The sequence below is a fragment of the Salvia hispanica genome, chromosome 2 (genome assembly GCF_023119035.1).
Source record: "Salvia hispanica cultivar TCC Black 2014 chromosome 2, UniMelb_Shisp_WGS_1.0, whole genome shotgun sequence".
Lineage (NCBI taxonomy): Eukaryota > Viridiplantae > Streptophyta > Magnoliopsida > Lamiales > Lamiaceae > Salvia > Salvia hispanica.
In genome coordinates this window covers 23,495,417-23,505,663 of record NC_062966.1, presented here as the reverse complement: position 1 = coordinate 23,505,663, position 10,247 = coordinate 23,495,417, and positions in this window count along the sequence as shown.

The following is a 10,247-nucleotide window of genomic DNA, read 5'->3' as shown; positions in this document are numbered from 1 at the left end:
TTTCCTGATTATCTAGATAGTAGTCAACATTTGTTCGTGGTACTTAAGTTGATACGAGTTTGTCTCTGTGGGATACGATACTCTTGCTTGCTAATTGCTACACTAGCCCCGTACACTTGCGGGTATCACTTGTGTTAAAATAAGTCGAGTCAGTTACACATATGATAATTATGTATAATTAAGTAAAATCTCATTTTGTGTTTTATGTTTATAAAAAAAAAGTTAGAACGCTAGAAATTGACAACCAAAAATGGCAAATGTGGTCTATTTTTCGTGGATGGAGGGAGTACTAGATACAAAAATGGCGGTTGATTTCACTCCGCCTCCTCTTCCTGCTTTCTCACCGGAAATCGGTGACACATCTTCAAGAATGTGGACAGTTGAATTAATGTGGACTATTATTCATTGGGCTTGACTTAGTGTGTGTCTGGGCTTTTATCCTTACTGGACTTAGCCCAGAAACCCAATCACTTAAGTGGGAGCCGTTGGATTTCTGCCATGTGTCTCCTTCACCCGGATTGAGTCTCCTGACCGTTGGATGGAGGGTTTGTGAGATGTGTGTTTATGTGATGTGTGAGCCGGTTGTTTTGTTCATTCATTCGATACTTCTCTCTCTCTCTACTCTCTGACTTCTTTCTACATCTCTGATTGCTTCTCCGGTTGATTCCTTGAGGTTATTCACCATTCTTGTGTGAATATTCAAAGTGTTGAGTGGTTAGAAGGCAACTGCTTCGGTTGCTTGTGGTGTGAGAACTAGGGTTTCTGATCTAAGGGGTTTCAGTGACCTAATCCGGTGTGTAAGGGTGGTGTGGTGAAAGTATTGATGGTGCGAGGGTAAACTCCAGTCAATTCATCGGTGCTCCCTTGGATTTGGTTCTAGTTGAATAGATCTGGGCTATGTGGCGGGCCCTAAGCCATTTTCTGTGATCTATTATGTTTCCCTTGAGATAGCTTCTTGTTTTCTGATCCGAGAGGATCGTGTGTGAAGTTACTGATCTTCTTCTTGAGTGTGCAGGATACTTGCTAAGGGGGATGAACCAGCTAGAGTTTCGGTTGAGAGATCTGTAATAGTTAGGGTTCTAATTCTTATATCACTTGTACACTTACACTCTTGTAATAGTGTATATCAGCCGCGTGGGTGAGAGTTTGGCTGAGCTCTCTTGTACAAGAACAAAGAGGTCTTGGTAATTAGTGAATCTGGACTGGTCTGATCCCTACATGGACAATTTCTCCCCTCTGCCGGTTTGCTTAGAAGGAGACGACGATGATACACACTTCATAGGGGAAGAAGATCCTGCCATGGAGTTCAAGATTTCCCTTGCGAGTTCTGCACCAAGATCCTGCCATGGAGTTCAAGATTTCCCTTGCGAGTTCTGAGCCGCGATCAAACTTAACGACATTGTCAATCTGATGATGGGATTAGTTTCCAAGTGCAGTTCCTAGTCTATGAGAGAAACATGATGCTGTGAATGTTTATTGTAGGTGCGGATATTAAGAGTGGTCAATGGACTTTGACCAATTATAATTTCAACGAGACATTTAATTTTGTAAAATTAAATGATATAGCGTCGATCTACGTTCGGAGTAGATGACCGTGGTATATTTATTTTCTCAAATCCGATTCCCGGTGAGTGAGAAATAATTGTTTAAAGTTGTGCAAAAATTGCAAACTTAATGAGCTATGAGAGGAGATTAGGGAATAATTAAGAGAGTTAATTATCCCACATTGAAAGTTTCAACCTTATTAAACTAGTATTTAATAAGAAGGATTATTACATGGAATAATTATAGTGGACTAAGATGGGCTGTAAGAGCCCACACGCGCGCGCCGCGCCGCCGCCGCGCCGCGAAGCCGCGAGCCGCGTGCCGCGAGCCGCGAGCCTCGAGCCCGAGCCCGAGCGAGCCCGCGCCCGCGCCCGTGCCCGTGCCCTTGTCCTTGTCCTTGTCCTTGTCCTTGTCCTTGGACTTGGCAATTGGTCTTTGGGCTGTTCTTTGGGCCTGGTCGTGGGCTTGGTGCTTGGGCCTAGTTGCGGGCTTGGCCCAAGTCTAGTGGGTCTAATTCTTTTTAGACCACCACCGTTTCCACGTCAGCGAGCCAAGCGGGATGCCACCTCGTCAGTATGACGCGGTAAGCCAACGTGGCTGACACGTGATAGTCCATGTCATGAACGAATCTAGAAGCTTCTAGACTCAGCCTCTCTAGCTAGCCGAGCGCGTAACGCCCGAACGTTACAGCTCGTAACCGACGACCGTTACGGTCTAGCATTAATGACGGCCATTATGGCCGTTGACCCCCTGCAGTGGACCGAGCCTATAAATAGGCTAGCCATTCCATGCATTCTACACACTTCAAACACTAGAAAGCATTCTGCATCATAAGCTCTCTCTCTCTCGCATTGTCCTTCCGTCGAAGCTCGCCCTCTCCTCCATCCAAGTTCGCCGGAGCTCTGCTGATAGCGGTGCTGCTTCACCAGAGACGTAGCCGTTTTATCTTTGGGGACGAAATGCCAATCCGAAGAGCACTACCGGGGCGTATCTCGTCTTGCGGAAAGAGGACTCCTCGACTCGGCTTTTCCAGTTTATTAGTTTCGAATTTTCCGTTGTAATTTTCGTTTCAGTTCTTTTCTTGTATTCCTTCTTGTAATCTCTAAATCTCCAACAATCGCAAGACGAGATATAACTTGCTTTTGAAGGGATTTGGACCTAAAACTGAACCTAAAACTTTCGAAACTTTAATCACCTTTGCTGGAGATGTCGACTGAATCCAACACCGCCGCTGCCACCAATCCGGCCACCACCACCGCCATCATCTCCTCCACCATGGCGAACACCGGACCAATCCCCACAATGGTCCCTACCCCTGGGTTCACCTCTTCGTCTACATTGTCATGGGGGTTTACGAACCCCTTTGGGCCCACTGTTGGATCATCCTCCAGTGGGTCGGTTGGTTCCACTTTTAGTGGTTCCTTCGGATCCTTCAATGGATCGAGTGTTGGGGCCTTCGGGTCCAACACGGGTACCGGTTCCTTCGGATCTGGTACGACCATGGCGGGCTCTATGCCCAACATGAATGGTGGGGGCTCTATGCCCAACCATGTTGTTGGCTCCTTCGGGGGCAACGGAATTGGTTCCTTCCAAGGACCAAGTGCGGCACCTTTGGCACCAAGAATGATGCCACCCGCCGAAAAACCACCTAAGTTTGGAGGAGCTGACTTCAAGAGGTGGTACCAAAAGATGTTGTTCTACTTGACAACATTGGGCATCGCCAACTTCCTCACGGAGAACGAGCCGCCCGCGCCAAGTGATCAAGAGACAAGTGTTGAGGTCATGGCGGACTATGAAGCATGGCGCAAAGGAGATTATCTTTGTAAAAATTTTATTCTAAGTGCATTAGATGATAGTTTGTACAATGTATACTCCCTTGTAACCACATCAAAAGAGATGTGGGAAAGCCTAGAAAAGAAGTATAGTGTAGACAATGCTGCCGGTACGGAACATGTTGTAGTATCCAAGTTCATGGACTACAAAATGGTCGACTCTAGACCGGTCATGGAACAAGTTCAAGAGTTCCAAATGATCATCCACGGACTCGTGGCTGAAGGGATGAATTTGCCCGACAACTTTGTGCGGTGCATACTCATTGAGAAGCTTCCTCCTAGTTGGAAGGACTTCAAGCACTATCTCAAGCACAAGCGAAAGAAGATGAGCCTTGAAGACTTGATCGTGAAGCTGCGCATTGAAGCGGATGTGCGCAAGATCGATCAAAAGGCTAAGGGCTTTAGCCCACTTGATGCCAAAGCCAACTTGTTGGAGCGGGGCGGTCCCTCCAACAAACGCCCTCGCCCAAATCAGAAGGACAAGGGGAAGGGAAAGCAGCCTACAAAGAAGTTTGAAGGCGAATGCTACAAGTGTGGCAAAATTGGCCACTTTGCCAAAGACTGCCGCAGCAAGAAGAAGAAGCCGGCAGCCCACGTCGTTGAGAAGGAGTTCAAGGACTGGAATGAAGATGACCTCGTTGCCGTGGTCACTGAAGAAGTCAACATTGTTGACAACAAGGGCGGCTGGTACATCGACACCGGCGCTACTGCTCATGTCTGCTCCGATAGGAGCAAGTTTGCCTCCTACACTGCTGTTGAAGGGAGGAAGATCAACATGGGGAATCAAGCATCGTCCGAGGTCCTCGGCATTGGCAACGTGATTCTCATGATGACGTCTGGCGTCACTATCACTTTGAAGGATGTGCTGCATGTCCCGGACATCCGCAAGAACCTAGTGTCAGGATCAATACTAGTTAATAAGGGGTTTAAACTTGTATTCGAGTCTGATAGGTTTGTTTTGTACAAGTTTGGGAAGTCCCTCGGAAAAGGTTATGTAACCGACGGACTTTTCAAGCTTAGTGTGGCTACGCGCCTTGTTCCAAAGCCTTTGGCTAACAATAATAATAAAGCATCTACTTCCTCTTATTTGACCGAGTCTTCAAATTTGTGGCATTGTAGATTGGGACATGTAAATTCAAAAGCCGTAAAAAGATTAGTAAATTTAGATTTACTAAAGGCAATTGAAGTGGATACCCAAGACAAATGTGAAATATGTCTTGAGGCAAAAATGACTAAGTTACCGTTTCACTCAGTTGAACGGAAAACGAAACCCCTTGAATTAATTCACACGGATGTATGTGATTTAAGGATGGTGCAAACTAGAGGTGGTAAAAAGTACTTTATCACTTTTATAGATGATTGCACAAGATATTGCTACATTTATCTTTTAAGAAGTAAAGATGAAGCAATTGAAGCGTTCAAAAATTATAAGAACGAGGTTGAGAATCAACTTGGTTGTAAAATCAAAGCGATTCGAAGTGATAGAGGAGGCGAGTATGTAGCCCCGTTTGAGGAGTTATGCAACGCAAGTGGTATAATTCATCAAACAACTGCTCCATACTCACCACAATCTAATGGTGTAGCAGAACGCAAAAATCGAACTCTAAAAGAGATGATGAATGCGTTACTACTAAGTTCAGGATTACCCCAGAACATGTGGGGGGAGGCTATTTTGACAGCCAACTATATCCTAAACAAAATTCCACTCAAAGGAAAAGACATCACTCCTTATGAATTGTGGAAAGGTAGGAAACCATCCTACAAATACCTCAAAGTGTGGGGGTGTTTGGCCAAGGTGATGGTTCCCCCGCCCAAAGAAGTTACAATTGGCCCTAAAACAGTCGATTGTATCTTCATTGGATATGCACTTAACAGTAGTGCATATAGATTTGTTGTTCACAAGTCTGAAATATCGACTATTACAGTAGGAACAACAATCGAGTCAAGGAATGCCGTATTTCTCGAAAATACATTTCCTTGCAAGGACAAAGAAGAAGTCCCAATCAATTCTGAGACAAGAATTGAAGATGAGGCCACTAGTTCTAAAACAGTGGATGAAGCCACTAGTTCTAAATCCGCGGATGAAGAGCCTAAATCGCGCAAGCGAGTGAGGCATGATCCAAGTGATGCAGTACTAAGACGTGGTAGTAGGGTCAGAACACCAAAAACATTTGGTCCTGACTACATTGCTTTTATGTTGGATGAAGAGCCAACGTCAATAAAAGTAGCCTTCGATGGCCCAGACGGGTTACATTGGAGAGAAGCTGTTCAAAGCGAAATTGATTCAATTTTGCTAAACCACACTTGGGTGTTGGTTGATTTGCCCGAAGGTGCCAAACCTTTAGGGTGCAAATGGGTGCTTAAAAGAAAATTTAAGGCCGATGGAACAGTGGATAAGTATAAAGCCCGACTAGTTGTAAAGGGTTTTAAACAAAAGGAAGGACATGACTTCTTCGATACCTATTCACCTGTAACGAGGATTACATCTATCCGAGTGCTTCTCGCGATTGCTGCATTGCACAATCTTGAGATTCATCAAATGGATGTTAAGACTGCGTTTCTAAATGGTGAACTAGAGGATGAAATCTATATGGAACAACCCGAAGGGTTTGTAGTGCCCGGACAAGAGAAGAAGGTATGCAAACTGGTTAAGTCCCTCTATGGATTAAAACAAGCGCCGTTGCAATGGCACTTGAAGTTTGATAATGTGATGTTATCAAATGGGTTTAAAATCAACGAGTGTGACAAATGTGTCTATATTAAGAGCACTGATAATGGGTACGTTATAGTGTGTCTCTACGTTGATGACATGTTAATCATGGGTAGTAACACTCAAGTGATTAACGAGACAAAAGCCATGTTAAAGAGAAACTTTGACATGAAAGACATGGGTCTAGCCGATGTAATTCTTGGAATGAAAATTCTAAGAACATCCGATGGAATCATCTTAACCCAATCTCATTATGTTGAGAAGATATTGAAGAAATTCAATGCCTATGATGGCGTGCCGGTTAAGACTCCAATTGAACTCAATGTTCACTTGAGCAAAAACAAGGGCGAACCCGTTGCACAAGAAGAATATGCACGGGTCATTGGGTGCATTATGTACTTAACTAATTGCACTCGACCGGACATTGCTTGTGCCGTGAACAAGTTGAGTCGCTACACGAGTAATCCAAGCAAAGAGCATTGGAGAGCTCTTGTAAGGGTTTTGAGATATCTAAAACATACTCAAAATCATGGGCTACACTTTTCGAGATACCCCCCGGTACTTGAAGGGTACTGTGATGCGAATTGGATATCCGACAATAAGGACTCACTTTCAACAAGTGGATACGTCTTTACTATTGGGGGTGGTGCTGTCTCGTGGAAATCCACGAAACAGACATGTATAGCCCGTTCAACTATGGAATCAGAATTCATAGCTTTAGATAAAGCTGGGGAAGAAGCCGAATGGCTTAAGAACTTCCTTGAGGATATTCCAGGTTGGTGTAAGCCAGTGCCTCCAGTGTTGATTCACTGTGATAGCCAAGCCGCTATCGGGAGGGCAAATAATGGCTTCTATAACGGTAAGTCTCGACATATTCGTCGACGACATAATACCGTAAGACATTTGATCACAACAGGCGTGATTACAATTGACTATGTGAAGTCAATAGATAATCTAGCGGATCCGCTAACCAAAGGGTTAAACCGTGATCAAATGAATAAGTTGCTAGAGGGAATGGGTTTGAAATCCACAAACTAAAGAATTGTCATAGTGGTAACCCAACCATGATGACTGGAGATCCCAAGAACTTGGTTCAATGGGAAAACTAAGCTATGAGAGTTCGTGAGAAACACTCATCGACATCTATTCCCTAGAGAGCAATAGAGTGTTTGAAAACTTGCCTTGTGGTGAGGATAAGTCTATGACTTTTAATGATTTCTAAGGATCTCAAGGAGATTGAGTTCTCAAAGAGACCGAGTAGGGCAAGATACTCGAGTAGGAATCACCTATGTAAGTGTGAAGTGTGGCCGCTTCAAATTACACACTTATGAATCCAAAGTGGTGTCCAAGGCCGCAAAGGACACAAAACGTGAGAACGGATGAGGTTGAGGTGTTTAAGTGTTAACACCATTGTCTCGGTGCACGCCGTGGGGGACTAGTTCAAAGCATCGCGCTACTAGGCCGCCTGTGTATCCGATGGCGTTGACTATGGAAGGTTCAAAGCTAAAAGCTACCTATCCTTATGCTTATATACCTCTCGAGGGTTGAGCTTGTGTCTGCATGCATTTGCATTTGGCTATTTCCACTCATGTGGGGGATTGTTGGAATCTATGCCCGGTCAATGGACTTTGACCAATTATAATTTCAACGAGACATTTAATTTTGTAAAATTAAATGATATAGCGTCGATCTACGTTCGGAGTAGATGACCGTGGTATATTTATTTTCTCAAATCCGATTCCCGGTGAGTGAGAAATAATTATTTAAAGTTGTGCAAAAATTGCAAACTTAATGAGCTATGAGAGGAGATTAGGGAATAATTAAGAGAGTTAATTATCCCACATTGAAAGTTTCAACCTTATTAAACTAGTATTTAATAAGAAGGATTATTACATGTAATAATTATAGTGGACTAAGATGGGTACATGTAGAGCCCACACGCGCGGCGACCGTTACGGTCTAGCATTGATGACAGTCATTATGGCCGTTGACCCCTTGCAGTGGACCGAGCCTATAAATAGGCTAGCCATTCCATGCATTCTACACACATCAAACACTAGAAAGCATTCTGCATCATAAGCTCTCTCTCTCTGCATTGTTCTTCTGTCGAAGCTCTGCCCTCTCCTCCTCGACTCGGCTATTTCCTTTTACGGTTCATTAGTTTCGAATTTTCTGTTGTAATTTTCGTTTCAGTTCTTCTTGTATTCCTTCTTGTAATCCCTAAATTTCCTACAACATCCTCATCTCACCAGTCACCAACCGAAGACGTATGATATGATAACGGGTTTACGGTTCTTCTCGTGTTTGAATTTCGATATAACATAAACCAATTCTTGAACTTGTAGCTGCACATGAATCTTATTAACATTTTGATCAACGGATTTCAGATCAACATCAACTTGATTAGTACTAGCAACCACACAATTAAAGAAATTAAGATATTGATCTTGTAGTCAAATTGTCGTTGGGATCAAGTACGTAGTATATTTTTTCTTTTAAAATTGTTGCCAAGGTATTTCATTTGATATTGTGTGTTCTTCAGTACTCATCTTTTATTCTGTCGTTTATTGCTCCAAACATAGTTTCATTCTTCAATTTAGGGAAAACCTATCTGATCACTCGATTAAGGGAAATACCCTTATCATAACCCTTGGTTTAGAAACTAACCCTTGTTTGCTAACCCTTGGTTTAAAAATTAATTAACCCTTGGTTTATTAGCTAATCATCCCTTGTCTGTTAGCATTAAACATTACTATCAAGTATTGGTCTATGACGTCACATCAAAATTGACGTTGATTTAACGGTGGTTAAACTATGTTTTCTTAACTGTACATGTCAATTTTGAAGTTATCTTATTTTCTATATTTTAGATATTTAAATGTTTTTTTACCTAATTTTGAGATATTTTATTCTAAAAAAATACTACTGCTACTTTTCATAAACTAGTGTTACCATCCGTGCTATGCACGAGACAAAAGATTTTCAAATAATAAAAATATATTAACAGTTAAACATATTAAAATAAAGAATACAAAGTAAATAATATAAAAATATATTTACTATTAAGAATATAAACTAAGGTTTGTGTTAAAATGACAACCCCTCTTAAAATGACAACGTGACAACGCTTATACAGCAATATTATAAACGCTACACAGCAATATTACAAACACTACACAGCAATCTATAGATTGTTGTATAGTGGTCCGATATTGCTGTTCAAAAAAAATTGTTGTACAAAGACCAGCATATTGCTGCCCGTCCTTTTCCAGATTTTTTTTTTTTTTGCCACGTGGCAGCTTATTATTCGTCCACGTGTACAAATGATTGGCTAGAAATTGTGTTATTTTAAGGGGTGGTGGCACCCTAACATGCCCCTATAAACTAATTATATAAAGTATTCATAACATTATAAAAAATTTAAAATATTATAAACAACAATAAAAAGAATTTTGTATTTCTCTCAACGTACTTTAATATAAGTGTAGCAAAATTAAATAAAAGAAATAACAAAATAGGAGATGTGTGGATGAAATAGAATAAAATATACCAACAAAGGAAAATGTACTACTAAATCCAAAAGGAGAAAAAAAAAACTAATTTGAACGAATAAGTAGTTCATCATTTCGTTCGATCAACAAAACATGGGTATTCATAAGTGCAAACATAAAACACTTAGACAAAATTATTAATTTTAATTTTATATGATGATTTAATTATTAATCCTTGTTAACATTAAAAAAGAAAAACAAATTTTGTGTGTCCATCTAACTAATCTAAAATTTTAGAGCTAATTAGAAATTAAAAAATAAATAAATAAATTAATTATAGACATAAAATTCAATTGTCGATGATATATTAGAAGGAATTTGAAGGTGCTACATTTTGTACGTTTTAAAGAAGGCTATGCACCTTATCGAAAACTCACGCAATAATATAGGATGAAAAAGCCCACGTGATATGCTTAATCATCAATTAAAAGTTCTTGCGTTTAGCCCTACTTTGCTCCAAGCAAAATAGCCATTTTTAAGAAAACAACAGCGTAGCACGCTTATCAATGTTCGAAAAATATTATGATGACAAAATAATGTATCCTATTGGATAAGCATCTTAAGAGATCCCTTAAATCCTCGTGTATCACTAAACATCATGAGATTGAA